The sequence below is a fragment of the Phyllobates terribilis genome, unplaced genomic scaffold, assembly GCF_046119375.1.
Source record: "Phyllobates terribilis strain yellow unplaced genomic scaffold, ASM4611937v1 Scaffold_8__6_contigs__length_399053987, whole genome shotgun sequence".
NCBI lineage: Eukaryota > Metazoa > Chordata > Amphibia > Anura > Dendrobatidae > Phyllobates > Phyllobates terribilis.
The window spans coordinates 276,059,086-276,078,321 of NW_027362768.1; positions in this window are offsets into that span (position 1 = coordinate 276,059,086).

Sequence of the window (19,236 nt, forward strand, 5' to 3'; positions counted from 1 at the left end):
GTAGTGAGTAAGCACAGAGCGATCCTGTAGATCTAAGATTCATTTCCCCAAAATATCTGCCTTTTACAAGACCTCGAACATTGACTTCTATTTCCTGAAGCTATGCCTCTCTTTTAATGGAAATCTGTCCCCAGTTTTTTTGTTATGTAATCTGATAGCGGCATGATATAGGGGAAGAGACGCTGATTTCAGCAATGTGTCACTTAGTTTACTGGATACAGCAGTTGTGATCACAGTTTTCTCTGCTGCAGATCTAGCAGAGTTCCCAATGCAGATCTAGCAGAGTTCCCAATTCAGAGCCCTGTATAACCCCGCCCACACCACTGATTGGTTACTTTCTGTGTACACTGTGCATAGGCAGAAAGCTGCCAATCAGTGGTCGGACAGGGTTATACAGAGCAGTTGACTAGGAGGCACCTAGTCCTGTAGTGATAATTTCCTGCTGATAAAATAATCAGTGTATTGAGTCCACAGTACAAAACCTAGTAAGTGACACATTCCTGGAATCAAGGTGTATGCCCTTACATCATGCTGCTTTCAGATTACATAACATAAACCTCCTGACAAATTCCCTTTAAGTCTATAATAAAATGGATATCTGAATTAAAAAAAAAATGGAACTTTTCTCAAAACCTTCACCACTCTTGTTCATGAGCTTTTATTCTGTAATGGAGCTCATCTTTGTTGATTTTGGGATATATGAAAGGTAATCATCTGTCATACCAGACACAACCAATGGACATGAAAAGTGCTCTTTCTGTAAAACTGCTTTTTTTTCCTGTAATCACAGAAAAGTTCTGGTGGATGATTGTCTATCATAGGAGAGGTATGTTCCATGATATTTAGAGAAGCCCTCACATCAAAGTTTTTATCCTCTTAATATATTGCAGTCATCATATTATATTGCACTTTGTATTTACAATTGCTCATTTTGCCTTTCTACCCAGTTAATTCAACTCCTGATGCAGCTGCTTTGCTTCTCCCCCTGCCAGGGACTTTGTAGTGATGTAAGATTGTAGTTCTAGTGATGACTCATGCAGGCAAAATTGACCTCCTGTTTCTACACAGAGCTAGAAGGATTCAGCTAGTCAGATTTTATTCATGTGATCTCATAGACCTAATGGAAAAGAGAAGAATTAGCTGGGTAGAAAGGCAAAATGAGCAATTGTAAGTACATAGTGCTATATAATATGATGATTGCAATATATTAAGAGGATAACATTTTGATGGGAGGAGTGCTTCTTTAAAAACTATTGAAACGTACAACTGTAATAAGAAACATTTTTCAAGTATTTTGGACAAAGTGTTTTTGGTTTTCACTTTTTACCCCAAAGTCATTTACTTCTCCAGTGAACAATAGTTGTAACCCAAAGTATTCTAAAATAAACAAACTTCTTGTCATTAAAGGGGTTCTCCACTACTAGGACAAACCCTTCTCATCCCCCCTGCTTGGCACCAATGATTAGATTTGGAGATGGGCTTTTGGAACCTAATATGTTAGAGACCTTTCAGAAAGTTTTGCACTAGTTAGGATGTTATAATGGACACTGCCTCTTCCACGTAAATGAGTCATTTGGTATCTTTCTCAAATAAAGAAAAAGGTTTATCAGGTGACTATGACTAGTTAAAGGAAAAATAAATAAGAAATGCTGATGATAATATTGGCGTGTTGGTACATATTCAATCTGTATAAGGTGTGGTTTCCATCAGATATATTTTTGCTGTCGTTCAGCTGTAAAGAAGTCCAGGTTATGTATCCTACTTCTTCACGGTCAGCCTCTGCAGCTGAATAGATCCTACAACTTTAGAGAATCTGGTCTATGTATAATGCACACAATATGGTCACATGAGTGTATATTCTCTCATCCAAGAGAATCGGATCAATTATGCAAATCAGACTGTGATCAAACTCTGATCACAGTATGCTCTGATTCTCTAGGATGAGACGAAGATGGAAATTTTTTTTTCCATTCTATCAGTCTGTGAAAATTAGACTGCACTCAGATGTCATCCGAGTGCAGTCTGATGGTTTCCACGGGCTCACTGACTTGTATGGCTGAGTGCGATCCGAATATCAGATGAAACTCAGACATGCTGCGATATTTTGCTCAGATCAGCTTGGTCCACAGAAAAAATCTAAAATGTGCACGGCCCCATAGAATAACATTGGTTCGAGTGCAATCCAATGTTTTGTCGCATCACACTCGGACCGATCTGTGCCTGCCCTCAAGGGGAGTGGTGAAGCAAAGATAGTAGGATCTTTGTGTTTTTTCTTGTTTCTTTTTATAATATAGATTGAGTGGCGTTTTCCTTTGAACGTATCTATGAGGCTAGAAAAATATTTATAAGGGGCTGAGTTGCAATACCAGATCCAGTTCACTGACAAAGAGTGGCACTGTTTCATGAAGGAAGCAGTCATGTTTTTCTAATCTCATCCAACCCCTTAAGCCTTTTACATTACCATACATTATGGGACTCTCCAGTACCTACAGGGATTGAAGGGATTCTGTTAAATAAGGGATCAGGAATTTCTGTAATTAATCCAGCAATATTTTTATTTTTAAACTTCTGATTATTATTTAATTATAATAAATCAAATGCTTTTTGTTCTTCTCCTTTGATGTAAAATAATCATATACTACTATGAATACTTGTAAATCATTATCTTTTGTAAATGGTTCTATTTAATTTCACCCTTAAAGGGATTTTTAAGAAAGAGATATTATTAATAAAATTGAAGAATAATAGAAAAAAAAAGTTTTAAAGTAATTAGTCTGTGCGTGTTTTATTTCTGGCTGTATCGTGTATGTCGTTAAATGAAAATGCCTCATTAAGCAGGTTTTCCTACTGGATTTAAGAAAGAAGGAGCAATTAAATGCGATTCACCATGTTAACAGCAGTTAGTGGAACGTTTCTATAGAAATATTCCAACATAGAAGATAATAGTAATTGTAGAGCTAAAACAAGTTAACAGATCATTGAAAACTGTGTGAATATTCCTTTGTTCCCATTTTCCCTAAGAATATACTAAGACAGCATACACTCTGAGGACAAAAGTATTGGGACACTCCTCTTAATCACTGAATTTAGGTTTTTCATTCATTCTAGCCCCTCGATATGCCGTCTGCCTTTACTGACATTTGCGAAAAAAATGTCTCATTATAAAGATCTCACTGGATTCGAGTGTGGTCCTGTGATAGAATGCCACCTTACCCAGGAGTGAACATACCGCCGATGCAGCTGCATTGGGATCCAGAGGTGGATTAAAGCCCTTGCCATCTGTGCAGGTGCATTTTAGAATGAGGGAAAGTAAAGTAGCAGAAGAGCTGCAGGGTGCTGCCCTCAGATTTCTGCTTGGCACCTTCTATGTGTCAATACAGGGCCTTATAATGAATAGGGGAGGGGGAAGAAGACCATACAGGGCCTTATTATGAAGTGTGGGGCCATCATACTGAGTAAGGGGCTGTGGGTACTATCATACTGAGTGAGGGGCTGTGTGGGAATTATACTGTGCAGGGTACTGTGGGTACCATCATACTGAGCAAGGGATAGTGGGGGCCATCATACTGAGTGAGGGGCTGTGTGGGCATCATACTGAGCAACGGATAGTGGGGGCCATCATACTGAGTGAGGGGCTGTGTGGGCATCATACTGAGCAAGGGATAGTGGAGCCATCATCTGTGTGAGGGGCTGTGTGGGCATCATACTGAGCAAGGGATAGTGGGGGCTATCATACTGAGTGAGGGGCTGTGTGGGCATCATACTGAGCAAGGGATAGTGGGGGCCATCATACTGAGTAGGGGCTGTGAGAGCAACATACTGAGGGTCCATCATACTGTGATGTGGCCATTCTACTATGTGGAGAACTGTGGGGGCATCATAGTAAGTGGGCAGCTAATGTTAAGCAGGGGGCCTTCATACTGTGTAGGGGCCATCATCCCGTGTGTAGGTGAACTGTGGGGACATGATACTGTTGGGGGGTACTTTTGAAGCATTTTAGGCTTGGGGGTGTTACACTTTGCTGGAGGCTTTGTGGAATCTTAATACTGTATGTGTAGGGGGTCCATGGGGCGAAATTGTTGGGGGGACGACTGTGATGATATCATACTTTTTAGGTGGAGGGATTTTTGAGGGCATCACACTGTATAATGGCCATAAAAGGGTTATCGTGAGTGATTACACAAAGTGGCTTCAGTAGGGGCAACATTACTGTGCATGTTCCAAAATACACGTACCTTTCCCTGTTTACAAATGTTGGAAGATATAACCCTGGCAACTCCGCTGACTATTTTTGGGTGAGAGGGTGGGTCCCAATTAGAACTTTGATTTGAGACCTCATGATTTATATTTTACCCCCTAAGATACAGGACAGAGACTTACAATGAAATGGGGGGTTAGGAAAGAGGACACAAGACTGGGATTTGTAATACATTTCGGGGCAGCATCACAGTGGCTAATTAATGTATATATATTGGGCAGTGGAAAAGTGGCTAATTATAGTTGATATTATACAATATATGTGTGTCACGCACATTGTGGGAAAGACTAAGTGCAACACGAAGGGAAGAGGGGAGGATAGCCCAAAGCTAGGGTAAGGGGGAGTGGAGACCTCTAGGCAGATTTAATATCACCTTACCTGTCCTATCGTCCCTATCTAGGTTCTGCACCTATCGCCGAACGGGAAACCTAATCCCTGTATATCCCTAGAGCACTGGTCAGTCCCCACTATAAACTAAAGACAATAAGGGAGACAAACAAAGGGGGAAAACTAAACTTGAGCAGACACCAGAGAGATAACACTGAACGTCCTAGAAGGCCACCAGAGAGGAAGCTAGCTGACTGCTATAGCTCCAAGCCTTCACAAGGGAAAAATAGAATATCACCGGCGACTCCCTGAAGCAGACTGAGATTTTATAAACACCCAGACCAGGGTGTGTCAATCAGAGCAGGAGGGAGGTTGCTGCTGGGTTCAAAAGTCAAACGCAGTAACCTTCTGCAGCAAGATCCAGAGCAACTGTCTGTTACATCTGACACACTCGTGACAATGTGACCTTGTTATTTTCATGGCCGCGGTGTTCAGTGTGACTAGATGAGTCAAAGTTGGATGCTGTTGATGACTCGCCCCCTGGGCCGTAGGGCACTCGGAACCGGGCAGTAGGGAGACGATGGGGGTAGTAGTGGCGACCCGGTCCCGTGGCTCAGGGTGGTCAGACCAGTGGCAGTCTTTTAGATGTTTTAAGTGATGTCCGACTACGCCACCCGTGGATTGCGGCTACTAGGAACCGCCGCTGCAAGGCAGACCGCTGGGGCTGATGATGTATGCAGCTGGGATGGTGTGACTCCCCACGGGAAGAGTGCGGCCCCAGGGCAGTGTAGTGGATGGTGGTGAGAGACCCAGTACCGGTAGTGCCGGAGGAGCGAAAAATCACACAGACAACGTACTGCAGTCCAGGGTCTTTACTCACGGTTAATATCCAAGTCACTTCAGCTGGCAATGACTGCCCGAGCCGTGCTGCGTCCACCAGGTGAGGGGATCGGTCAACTCCCAGGCGGCTCGGAAGTATGGCTCAGGACCCCCTTCAATCCTTCCTCTGGCCTGCCTCACCAGTGACCCACTTTTGTCCAGCTGCCGCGAACTTGTACGGGTAAACGTGGATCCCGTTCCCCGCTGTTCTATATGGTGCCTTCCTAGCAGGTTTAATGAGGTGTCGCACCAATAAATGATCACGACGTCCGGTCTTTGGCTGAGGGTAGTTTCTCCTCCACCAACTTGGGATCCGGCACCCTTAATCTGCCTGACCCTTCACCCTGTATTCTCGTGGGTTCTTAGAGTCCCTTCTTCCTTCTTGTTCCTGAGCCCGTCTGTTTCTTTCTCTTCTTTTCCCTTCTCTGTTCCTCCTTCTTCTCCTTTCTCGTGGAGCTGGGCTGAGAGAAAACCACAGCTCCCCTTCACCTCCTCTCTCTCTCTCTCTCTCCACTCCACTCTCTTCCCCCGCCTCTCCCTAGGCCCACTCTGGAGTAGAGCTCCTACAGAGCCTCTACTCCCTGTCTTCTCCTCTCTCTGCACAGACTGTCCTGAACTGACTGACTGTCCTAAGATGGTGCCCACCTTTTATACCTCCCTCTAGCCATGAGCCCAGGTGACCAGCAACCAATGGGCTCCTACCTATGCTCAGGAACCGTCCCCTATCTGCTCCTACATCACTGGGTATTCCTCCCCACTCCAGCCAGGGACATGGTCTGTCGCACCTGCATTTCTGTCTAATGGGAGCACCGTTGAGCTGTCCCTCGGAAATGGGGTGAGTGTGCTGTATGCAGCTAACTGAGCTCTCGTCCACACTCCATCCTCACCCGGGAGTGGAATATCACACGTCTGGCGGAGGTGCAATACCCCTGTAGCGGCCGAGCCCTCGGGGCGCTACATTGACATGAAGGTCTGACCAGCTGGAGAAGAAACTACAGAAAACAACTCTAATCAAATGAAACATCAGCAGTAAGTCACTGGATGGAAATATTTTTTTGCCATCTACACTGTATGGCTTGCAAAGAGACAATGGGAGTAATACTCTTGTTTAGAAAGCAACCTCAGTCATTGTGTAGCACCATCCCTTAGTGTATGATGTACTTTCTTGTTATGTGCAGCGTTGTCCCTTGTTACTTACTGTAACTTCCATCCTCCGAAGTCTCGTGGCTTGAGAAGGGCTCACAGTTTGAAGAGTCAAAATGTTGCACATACAGTGCATGGGGGAATAAAGACCACAGGTTTTTCACTATTCCTCTTCCGTAATGCTGTCAATTATATATATATATATATATATATATATATATATATATATATATATATACAGTACAGACCAAAAGTTTGGACACACCTTCTCATTTAAAGATTTTTCTGTATTTTCATGACTATGAAAATTGTACATTCACACTGAAGGCATCAAAACTATGAATTAACACATGTGGAATTATATACTTAACAAAAAAGTGTGAAACAACTGAAAATATGTCTTATATTCTAGGTTCTTCTAAGTAGCCACCTTTTGCTTTGATGACTGCTTTGCACACTCTTGGCATTCTCTTGATGAGTTTCAAGAGGTAGTCACCGGAAATGGTCTTCCAACAATCTTGCAGGAGTTCCCAGAGATGCTTAGCACTTGTTGGCCCTTTTGCCTTCACTCTGCGGTCCAGCTCACCCCAAACCATCTCGATTGGGTTCAGGTCTGGTGACTGTGGAGGCCAGGTCATCTGGTGTAGCACCCCATCACTCTCCTTCTTGGTCAAATAGCCCTTACACAGCCTGGAGGTGTGTTTGGGGTCATTGTCCTGTTGAAAAATAAATGATGGTCCAACTAAAACCGGATGGAATAGCATGCCGCTGCAAGATGCTGTGGTAGCCATGCTGGTTCAGTATGACTTCAATTTCGAATAAATCCCCAACAGTGTCACCAGCAAAGCACCCCCGCACCATCACACCTCCTCCTCCATGCTTCACGGTGGAAAACAGGCATCTAGAGTCCATCCGTTCACCTTTTCTGCGTCTCACAAAGACATGGTGGTTGGAACCAAAGATCTCAAATTTGGACTCATCAGACCAAAGCACAGATTTCCACTGGTCTAATGTCCATTCCTTGTGTTCTTTAGCCCAAACAAGTCTCTTCTGCTTGTTGCCTGTCCTTAGCAGTGGTTTCCTAGCAGCTATTTTACCATGAAGGCCTGCTGCACAAAGTCTCCTCTTAACAGTTGTTGAAGAGATGTGTCTGCTGCTAGAACTCTGTGTGACATTGACCTGGTCTCTAATCTGAGCTGCTGTTAACCTGCGATTTCTGAGGCTGGTGACTCGGATAAACTTATCCTCAGAAGCAGAGGTGACTCTTGGTCTTCCTTTCCTGGGGCGGTCCTCACGTGAGCCAGTTTATTTGTAGCGCTTGATGGTTTTTGCAACTGCACTTGGGGACACTTTCAAAGTTTTCCCAATTTTTCGGACTGACTGACCTTCATTTCTTAAAGTAATGATGGCCACTCGTTTTTCTTTACTTAGCTGCTTTTTTCTTGCCATAATACAAATTCTAACAGTCTATTCAGTTGGACTGTCAGCTGTGTATCCACCAGACTTCTGCACAACACAACTGATGGTCCCAACCCCATTTATAAGGCAAGAAATCCCACTTATTAAACCTGACAGGGCACACCTGTGAAGTGAAAACCATTTCCGGTGACTACCTCTTGAAGCTCATCAAGAGAATGCCAAGAGGGTGCAAAGCAGTCATCAAAGCAAAAGGTGGCTACTTTGAAGAACCTAGAATATAAGACATATTTTCAGTTGTTTCACACTTTTTGTTAAGTATATAATTCCACATGTGTTAATTCATAGTTTTGATGCCTTCAGTGTGAATGTACAATTTTCATAGTCATGAAAATACAGAAAAATCTTTAAATGAGAAGGTGTGTCCAAACTTTTGGTATGTTATATATATATATATATATATAATCAGTCACAGCCGAAAATGTTGGCATCCTTGTAATTGTTCCAGAAAATGAAGAATTTTTCCCAGAAAATAATTGCAATTACACATGTTTTGTTATGCACATGTTTATTTATTTTGTCTGTATTGGAAAAACACAAAAAGAAACAGAGAAAAAAAAAGGAAATTGGACATAATTTCACACAAAACCCCAAAAATGGGCCAGACAAAATGGTTGGCACACTCAACTTTATATTTGGCTGCACACTCTTTGGAATAAATAACTGAAATTAATTGCTTTCTATAACCATCCACAAGCTTCTTACACCTCTCAACTGGAATTTTGGACCACTCTTCTTTTGCAAATTGCTCCAGGTCCCAGGGCCAGAGGCAGCAAAACAACCCCAAAACATCTTTGAACCTCCACCATATTTGACTCTAGATACTGTGTTCTTTTCTTTTTGTGCTTCATTCTGTTTTCGGTAAACAGTAGAATGATGTGCTTTACCAAAAAGCTCCATCTTGGTTTCATCTGTCCATAAGACACTTTCTCAGAAGGATTTTGCTTACTCACATACAATTTGGCAAACTACAGTCTAGCTTTTTTATGTCTCTGTGGCAACAGTGGGATCCTCTTGGGTCTCCTGTCATAGCGTTTTCATTTTACTCAAATGTTAACGGATAGTTTGCGCTGACACTGATACACCCTGTGCCTACAGGACATCTTGAATTTCTTTGGAACTTGATTGGGGCTGCTTTCATCAATTTTTCTCTGCCATCCACGTCCAGGGAGATTACCACAGTGCCATGGGTTGTAAACTTCTTGATTATGTTGCGCACTGTGGACAAAGGAACATCAAGATCTCTGGAAATGGACTTGTAACCTTGAGATTGTTTATATTTTCAACAATTTTGGTTCTCAAGTCCTCAGACAGTTCTCTTCTTTCTGTTCTCCATGCTTAGTGTGGCACAAACAGAATGCAAACACAATGCAAAGATTGAGTCAACTTCTCCCTTTTTAATCTGGTTTCAGGTGTGATTTTCATATTGCCCACACCTGTTACTTTCCACAGGTGAGTTTGAACGAGCATTACATGCTTGAAACAAAGTTGTTTACTCACAATCTTTTAAATGTGCCAACACTTTTGTCCAGCCCATGTTTGGGGTTTTGTGTGAAATTACGTCCAATTTGCCTCTTTTGCTCTGTTTTTTTGTGCTGTTAAAATATACCCAAAGGAAATAAACATGTGTATAACAAAACATGCGTAATTGCAATAATTTTCTTGGAGAAATACTTCATTTTCTGGAACAATCTCAAGGGTGCCAACACTTTTGGCCATGACTGTATATAACTCGTATATATATCATAGTACATAAAGTCTGTTATTATGTCTGTAGCTTTTGTAAGGTTGCTAAGGTACACATAGTTGATGGGAGGTAATAATATTTTTTTTATTTCTATAGCACCAACATATTCCGCAGCACTTTACATTTTAGAGAGGACTTCTAAAGACAATAAAAGACATTACAGAATAACTATAATCACATAAATCAACAGATACCAGGAGGAGAGAGGGCCCTGCTCGCAAGCTTACAATCTATGAATATGTATCACAGAGATGGCTGTCCTCTGTGATGTAACCCGGTGTGTTGCTCTAATGCACGTAAGCACTAAGAGGACTGTTTGGTGCACCTGGGATCGGGTTATGGGTAGTTTGAGAGATGGGCGGGTCTTGCTAACCACATACCTCACCTCTGGGTGTGGTTAAGATATAAAATGGAGGCCATTGTTTGGCACATGGTCTGTGTGTTTGGAGGGAGAAGTCCTCCTGTGTGTTGTGGTCTCCCGACTGAGCCAGTGGACTGGATACTATTCAGCCTGTGTGCCCACAGGACTGGCTAACCAGAGACTTTGCCTTAAGGACTCTTTACTTTGTTTTTGCCTGAAGTATAGGCTGTTTGTATTTCTTTTTGTCTTTGCCAGGTTCATGACGTAATAAACCGACATGGACATTTAAAGGAACATGTTTCCTGTTTGCCTCCCGATGCACCTGAGTGAGTAGAATCTCCACAATTGGTGTTAGCAGTGCAGTCAGCGTTCCCAGCAGATACGTATGACTGCTATAAGATGGACTACAAGTCCTGGGTGAAGTCCGCTACAAGTCAGCAAGCGACGCTGGACAAAATGGAGGACCTGCTGAAACACCTGGTCCAGTCGCAGCAGCACCAGCAGGAAACCAACAGGCTTTTGTTACAGCAGATCCAACAGCACCAGCAGGAGCAGCGGCAGCAGATGCAGCTTCTGGTAACCGCCATCCAGGGCAGGTCAAGCGCCCTAACCCCAAGTCCGGGTGATGACTCCCACATCCGGAAGGCGGTAAGACAGGCTTTGCAGAAAATGACCCCTGGGGATGATGTGGAAGCCTTTTTGACTGTGTTTGAAAGGGTCGCCGAGAGGGAGAAACTTCCACCAGAGCAGTGGTACTTGCACCATACTTGACAAAAGAGCCCCAGAAGGCTTACTATGACTTAGCTTTGCAGGACGCCAAGGAGTATGGCAAGCTGAAAACCACATTGTCACTTGGGGGTGACAATGACTATCAGGGCGCAGCGGGTCCACCGCTGGGCGTATTGCCGCGACAAACACCCTCGCTCCCAAATGTTTTACCTTTTGCACCTGGTCCAGAAATGGCTGCAGCCGGAGTCCTCTACGCCTGTGTAGATGATAGAGCGAGAGGTGATGGACCGGTTTGTGCATTCCCTGCCGAGGCCAAAACAGACTTGGATCGCCAAGGGTGATACCCGGAATGCCGATATTCTTATTGGACTGGTCGAGAGATACCAGGGGGTTGAGGATTCCTTGGGAAGGCGGCCCACTCAATACTGGGGGTCCCAACAGGGGGCGGAGAACCAAAAGGGGGTGGGGCATCCAAGGTCCAAAGGGGCAGGGGAGGTAATGCCCAAGGTCCCTACGGGTAATGTCATTTGCTGGAGGTGCCACGGCTCAGGCCATATAGCCGCCCATTGTCCCCTGACCCACGAGCAGATGGACTGCAGCATAGGACACCGCTGTTCATACTATGCCTATTCGGCCTGCAGTGTGAACTGTCCACCCAGCGAGGGGCCACAAGCATGTCCCATGAAGGTGAACGGTTGGCAGGTAATGGGACTGCTAGACTCCGGGAGTCTGGTGACTCTTATGAGGGCCACACTTCTTCTCCAACTGATCCCAGGAAAAAAGGTTGGCGTATGGTGCATTCATGGGGATGCTAAGGACTACCCCATGGCCAGAGTGAAACGGCCCATGGCACTGAGTCCCACGAGTTCGGCGGCGTCCAGGACTTGTTGCACCCCATTATTATAGGCTGGGACATTTACTTGTTTTGGATTCTGTGGGAGAAGAGTTCAGGGTTCGCTGGCTTGGTTAAGAAACCAGTTAACCCTGAAGAAATATTAAAGTATTGCATGTCCTGCCCTAGATACAAGTTAACCGCCCCCACCTCTCACTTTCGAAGTCCATTGCCCATAATTGAAGTACCGTTTGAGAGAATTGCTATGGACTTGGTCGGTCCCCTGGTTAAATCTGCTCGTGGGCATCAAGATATATTGGTCATCTTGGACTATGCCACCCGCTATCCTTAAGCAATCCCTCTGAGAGACTCCACCGCCAAGACTATAGCTCGCAAGTTAGTCCATGTTTTCTCCCGGACAGGGTTACCAAGGGAGATCCTGACCGACCAGGGAACACCCTTTATGAGTAAGGTGATGAGGGAATTGTGTAAGGTCCTGCAAATCTCCCAACTGAGAACATCAGTATACCATCCTCAGACAGATGGCCTTGTGGAAAAGTTAAACAAAACTCTGAAGAGTATGCTGAGGAAGGTCATAGAAAAGGACGGCAGAGACTGGGACTGTCTCCTGACATATATGTTGCTCTCGATCCGAGAGGTTCCACAGGCCTCTACTGGGTTCTCGCCGTTTGAACTCCTGAATGGCCGTTATCCACGGGGTCTCCTGGATGTAGCAAAGGAAACCTGGGAAGCTGAGGTCACGCCCCATAGGAGTGTCATCAAGCACGTCGCCCTGATTCAGGAGAGGATTGCGAAGGTCATGCCCATCGTAAAAGAACATCTCCTCCAGGTATAAGAGGTGCAGGCCAGAGTCTACAACCAGACAGCCAGAGTGCGGCAGTTCAATCCTGGAGACAGAGTCCTCATACTGATTCCTACTGTGGAAAGTAATTTTGTGGCCAAGTGGCAAGGGCCCTATGAGGTGGTGGAAAAGGTTGGTGAAGTTAATTATAAGATTCATCAACTAGGCCGACGTAAGCCATACCAGATATACCACGTCAATCTCATCAAGCCGTGGCAAGACAGAGAGGCTGTTGAAGCTCTATGCTTGCTGGTTAAACCAGAAGGCGAGGTTGGAGGAGCAGCAGTGACGGGAGTTGCTGCAGAAGAACAGGGATCTGTTCTCGGAATTTCTGGGGTACACAAAGGTCATAGAACACGAGGTTCTGACAGAGCCACATGAAGCCCTATCGGGTCGCGGGCCACATGCGGCCCGCAGGGGACTTTTATCCGGCCCGCCGGGCTATGGGCGGAGGAGAGGAGAGCGGTGCCATTGCCCGCCCTTCCCCCCGCTTGCTCAGGGCCCCGGCAGGCGGATACTTACCTCTCCCCGTGCCTCCGCAGATCTGCTGTCTTCCTGCTCTGCGCTTCCTGTGACGTCTCAGGTCAGAGGGCGCGGTGACGTCTTTACACCGCGCCCTCCCGAGTGCCGTCACAGGCAGCGCAGAGCGGGACAACGCCGCCGCGACACTGGAGTCCGGACCAGAGTAGAGCAGCGGCAGCAAGTGAGAAGTGAGGTGAGTATTGGATTTTTTATTTTTTTTTATGTATGGAGGCATAGGTCATTATATGGGGGGGTGACATCCTGCAAGGGGTATAATATGGGGGGGTGACATCCTGCATGGGGCATGATATGGGGGGGTGACATCCTGCATGGGGCATGATATGGGGGAGTGACATGCTGCATGGGGCATTATATGGGGGGGTGACATGCTGCATGGGGCATGATATGGGGGAGTGACATGCTGCATGGGGCATTATATGGGGGGGTAACATGCTGCATGGGGCATTATATGGGGGGGTGACATCCTTCATGGGGCATTATATGGGGGGTGACATCCTGCATGGGGCATTATATGGGGGGGTGACATCCTGCATGGGGCATGATATGGGGGGGTGACATCCTGCATGGGGCATTATATGGGGGGGTGGCATCCAGCATGGGACATTATAAGGGGGGAACAGCCTGCATGGGGCATTATAAGGGGGGGAACAGCCTGCATATGGCATTATAAGGGGGAAACAGCCTGCCTATTGGGAACATTTACCTGCCTATTGGGGACCTATGCTGCCTATTGGGGACCTATGCTGCCTATTGGGTACATTTACCTGCCTATTGGGTACAGTTACCTACCTATTGAAATACCGGTTGATTTAACTTTACTTGTTCTTCATTTTAAATATTGTATTTGTTCCTGTATTGTTTTTTTTACTTCAAAATAAGATATGTGCAGTGTGCATAGGAATTTGTTCATAGTTTTTTTTAAAAACTATATTCCAGCCCTCCAATGGTCTGAGGGACCGTGAACTGGCCCCCTGTTTAAAAAGTTTGAGGACCCCTGCCATAAGCGGTTGGTCGAGCCCAATTGTCCTGGTCCCATAACCCGATGGCGAATGGAGATTCTGCAATGACTATCGAAAGTTGAATGAAGTCTCCAAATCCAATGCATATCCTATGCCTCGTGTCAATGAACAGATCGAGAGACTTGGGCCAGCAAGGTACATAACCACCTTGGATTTGACGAAGGGATATTGGCAGATCCAAGGAAAAGACTGCGTTTTCTACACCAGATGGGTGCTTCCAGTATGTCCAGATGCCGTTTGGACTGCTACCTTCCAGAGAGCCATGGATTGAATCCTTGCCCCCATAAGAAATTGTCACGGGTGTGTCAGAGGTGACAGACAGTTGCCCTGCAATGATTTGCAGGAGATCTCCACATTTGGCAATGCAGACAGCTGCCTAGATAGGAGGCTGTGTTTAGGACCCAGCGACAACCTCCCTTTAGTCTGGGTGTATATATACCAGATGTGTCTAGGTGGGCGTCGCAGGTTATACTCATTTCTACTTGGAACTTGGCTGAAGCAGCATCACGTCCTCTCTGGAGTCTTAGGCCATGTGCACTGTTGGAGTTCTTCTAAAGCTGAGTTGTTGTTCACCTGTGTTGTCTTCTCCTTTTGTCTTTAGAGTGCTAGCGGAGGTTGACTAGTGCTCATCTCCTTCCCCCCCAGCTATAGCCTTACGCCAGGGATAGTAGGGCGAGGCACGTGATCGGCGACAGCTGCGGAGGCTGTATAGGGACATTAGGGGGAGACAGGGTGACGCTCCTGGGACATTGCAGCAGGTACGTGTTCACACTATTAGAAGTTTGACAGCCTTTTTTCTGACCATGCGTCCCTCCCACTAATTCCTTCTATTCATTCACAGGTGGTTTTAACTAGCTCTACCAGCCCATACATTGTAGGTTTAAAGCCCAAGCAGAGACATATTGTCCATACAGGCTTACAGTCCAAGAGTGGCATATCCAGTGGTAGCGTAGCATAGTTACCCATCATACGAAGGTGACCTTGTCATGGTTGATGGGCACACATAAATTGGCCAAATTATGCGCAAAAAACCTTCATTTTTCAAAGTGACATCAGTCTAGATACAATATTTCTTATATATTCATGTATGGAGTGACGAAGTTCTTTTTGCAATTGAGATTACTTTTTTCTTCAGAGCACCCGAATAGATCAGTGAGCGACCCCTCTCTTTTTTCTATTAATCATTTTTGGGATCCCGCTCCTGGGACATTGCAGCAGGTACGTGTTCACACTATTAGAAGTTTGACAGCCTTTTTTCTGACCATGCGTCCCTCCCACTAATTCCTTCTATTCATTCACAGGTGGTTTTAACTAGCTCTACCAGCCCATACATTGTAGGTTTAAAGCCCAAGCAGAGACATATTGTCCATACAGGCTTACAGCCCAAGAGTGGCATATCCAGTGGTAGCGTAGCATAGTTACCCATCATACGAAGGTGACCTTGTCGTGGTTGATGGGCTCACATAAATTGGCCAAATTATGCGCAAAAAACCTCCATTTTTCAAAGTGACATCAGTCTAGATACAATATTTCTTATATATTCATGTATGGAGTGCCGAAGTTCTGTTTGCAAGCTAGTCCAGATTAGAAGGTCACTTCTTCCCCCTTCCCTAGTGTCTGGGCTCCCTTTCCCTTTCCCCTCTGTGTTGCACTCACACCTGGCGTGACATAAATAAGCCGCAGCATACCTGGACGATATTGTTATTGTCAGCCCAGACTGGCAAAGTCATCTGGAAAAGGTCCAGGCGGTGTTTCATGCTCTAAGGAAGGCGGGGTTTTCAATAAATCCAAAAAAATGTGCCATGAAATGATCTCGATGGTCCAGATGGATAGAGTGGAGGATGGCTGGTTGATGAACACCCCATGCAAACACGGCTACGGCGCTAACAAGGAGGAGGTGGAGTAATGTTTTGGGCTAGAATCATGGGAGAGAGATTGTCGGCCCTTTTAGGATCCCTGAAAGGGTAAAGATGAACTCCATAATGTATGTTGAGTTTCTCAAACAGCACTTCCTGCCATGGTTCAATTCCGCAGCAAGATCATTTTCATGCATGATAATGCCCCGTCTCATGCTGCACATAACACATCTGCATCTCTGGCTGCTATGGGCATAAAAGGGGACAAACTTATGGTGTGGCACCCATGCTCCCCTGACCTCAACCCCATTGAGAACCTCTGGAGCATCATCAAAAGGAGTGTCTATGATGGCGGGAGGCAGTTCACATCTAAGCAACAGCTCTGGGAGGGTATTCTGTCCTCATGCAAAACAATTGAAGCAGAAACCATCCAAAACCTGACAAATTCAATGGACGAGAGAGTTCAGAAGCTCCTTTCGAACAAGCGGTCCTATGTGCAAATGTAACATCACCTAGAATAAAGTTTTGAGTTGAAAACTGTTTGATTTCAGTTTGTAATAACCTGCTAATGCTTATAATTTCAAAAATGACCATTTTTTTGTTCTTAATTAAAATGAAAAGGTTGAAAACTCTGCTGTGCATAATAATTTGGAACATGCATTTTGAGTGCAGTTTGAGTTTTTTATTTTTTTAAAAATATACTGTTATCATAGACAGTTTGTACAAAAACCTTTCAATTGTACTCTAATAGTTATTTGACTGGAAAATTACAAAGACTGCAATTCATATAGGTAATTTGGGAAAATCTGAGAAAATATTATTTGCATAATAATTTGGAACACAGTGTAGGAGGAAGGTCAGTGAAGGCACAGTGAGCTGTCAAACGAGCATACAGATGAATAAGTAAGCAGAGCACCAGATAAAGCCCACCCCACAGGCTGCCCTGGAGCATGGGCATATCATTATCTCCAAACTGTGTTACGGATCCGGGTGGTGGAACCTCTGTGCTGCGGTGCAAGGAGGAACCAGAGGGGCGTAACTAGGTATCAACTCAGACTGACCAAGGTCGCACGGCGGCTCAATCGACTCCGTGAACCAGGGAAGGACCGAGCAGAGGGACCAGGTGCTACGCTGGGCCAGTACTTGTATGAGAGCAGGTGACTCCCACGGGTCAGAAGGCAGGGACTGACTGGTACAGCAGATGAGCACGGCAGGCAGGTAGACAGACTGGCAGACACCACGGGTAACTGGCAGGAGCCTCCAGATAGGCAGGCTGGTTGGCACGGCAAGTAACAAGCAGGAGCCTCTAGGTAGGCTGGCTGGTAGGCACGGCAGGTAAATGCTCCAGATAAGCGGACTGGCCAGGCCCATAGACAGACTGGCGGACTGGACTGGACTGGTAGTCAGGCTGGCGGACTGGACTGGTAGACTGGCGGGCTGGACTGGTAGTCAGGCTGGTGGGCTGGACTGGTAGTCAGGCTGGCGGGCTGAACAGGTAGTCAGGCTGGCGAGCTGGACAGGTAGTCAGGCTGGCAGCGGGACCTGAGGGCTGAAGCAGAGAAAGTACACAGAGCTACAACCTTGCACGGGCACCTCCATTTTGAAGGAGGTGCCTTTTATATGAGAAGTCCTCCGGCCATTGGCCGGGGACTCCTTAGGACGGCGCACGCGGCCCCTTTAAGAGGGAGGGAGCGCACACGCGCCCTAAGCTCAGTGCCCGGGAAGCTGCGCGCGCCGGCAGCAGCAGCAGGAGAGCCGGAAGACGACGGGCCAGGAGTGCAGCGGTAAGGGGGACGGCGTCTCTGCCTTTCAGACGGCAGAGACGCCGATGCTACAAGCTGAAAATAAAGATTACACAAGAACCACAGCACAGATTTCATCAACCAAGGTATCATATTAATAAGTGTATTAATCAGTGTAATGTCACACACCTGACAGTATATGCAGTTTATTGAGCACAATCCTGCTGATAGGTGCACTTTAAGGGGACGAAATCAGCCATGGACTAGTGGACGGCAGAGGCAGAGACGACCTTTCAAGAAATGAAAGTGGCTCTGTGTAGAAAACCGGTTCTGGTTGCCCCCAACTTCAAGAAAGAGTTTATACTCCAAACAGACACCTCAGATGTCAGGTTAGGAGCAGTCCTTTCCCAGGAGCTACACGGGGAGGAGCACCCTGTTCTCTACCTGAGTAGGAAGCTCTCATGCAAGAGAAATTATTCAGTCATAGAGAAGGAGTGCTTGGCCATAAAGTGGGCGGTGGACACGCTGCGGTATCTGTTGGGGCGAAAGTTTAGATTGGTATCCAATCATGCCCCACTTAGATGGATGAGGGAGAAACATGGAGAAAACGCTAGGGTCATTCGCTGGTTTTTAGCCCTACAGGATTTCGACTTCCATGTAGAACACAGAGCAGGGAAGCTACATGGTAATGCCGATGCCCTCTCGAGAATAAACCGACATGGACATTTAAAGGAACATGCTTCCTGTTTGCCTCCCGACGCACCTGAGTGAGTAGAACCCCCACACTTTGTTGTCATAAAAGCAGATGGGGCCCAAGTGGTCAGTGTCTGCCCCTGACTGTACCAACAAGCCAGTGTGTGAAATTTTTCGTGAATCAACTGTGAGTGGTACTAATGAAAAGTTTAAGGGTTTAGGAACCACAACAATTCAGCCATAAAATGGTAGATCATATAAGATACAGAACAGGGTCACTGAGTACTGAGGAGTATAGTGCATAAAAGTTGCCTATGCTTTGCTGATTCCATAAAGGCAGAGTCCAAACCTTCTCAGTCATTAACATCAGCTCAAAAACTGTGTACCAGGACCTTTATGGCTGAGCAGTTGCACATAAGTCTTACATCACCAAGCACAATGCCCAGCATCGGATGGAGTGGTGTAATGCTACTACCATTGGACTCTGGATCAGCGGAAACATGTTCTGTGTAGTGATTAATCTTCTTCTCTATCAGACATCTGATAGTTGAGTTTGGTGAATGTCAGGAGAACATTGCCCGCCTGACTGCATTGTGCCAGTTGTAAGGTTTGGTGGAGGAGTGATAATGCCATGGGGTTGCTTTTGAGTGGTTGACCCCTTATTTCTACGAGAAAAATCGTAACACATCAGTATTCCAAGGCATTCATCCGACTTTATGTGAACAGTTTGGAGAATGGCCTTTTTTGTTCCCCATGACTGTGCACCAGT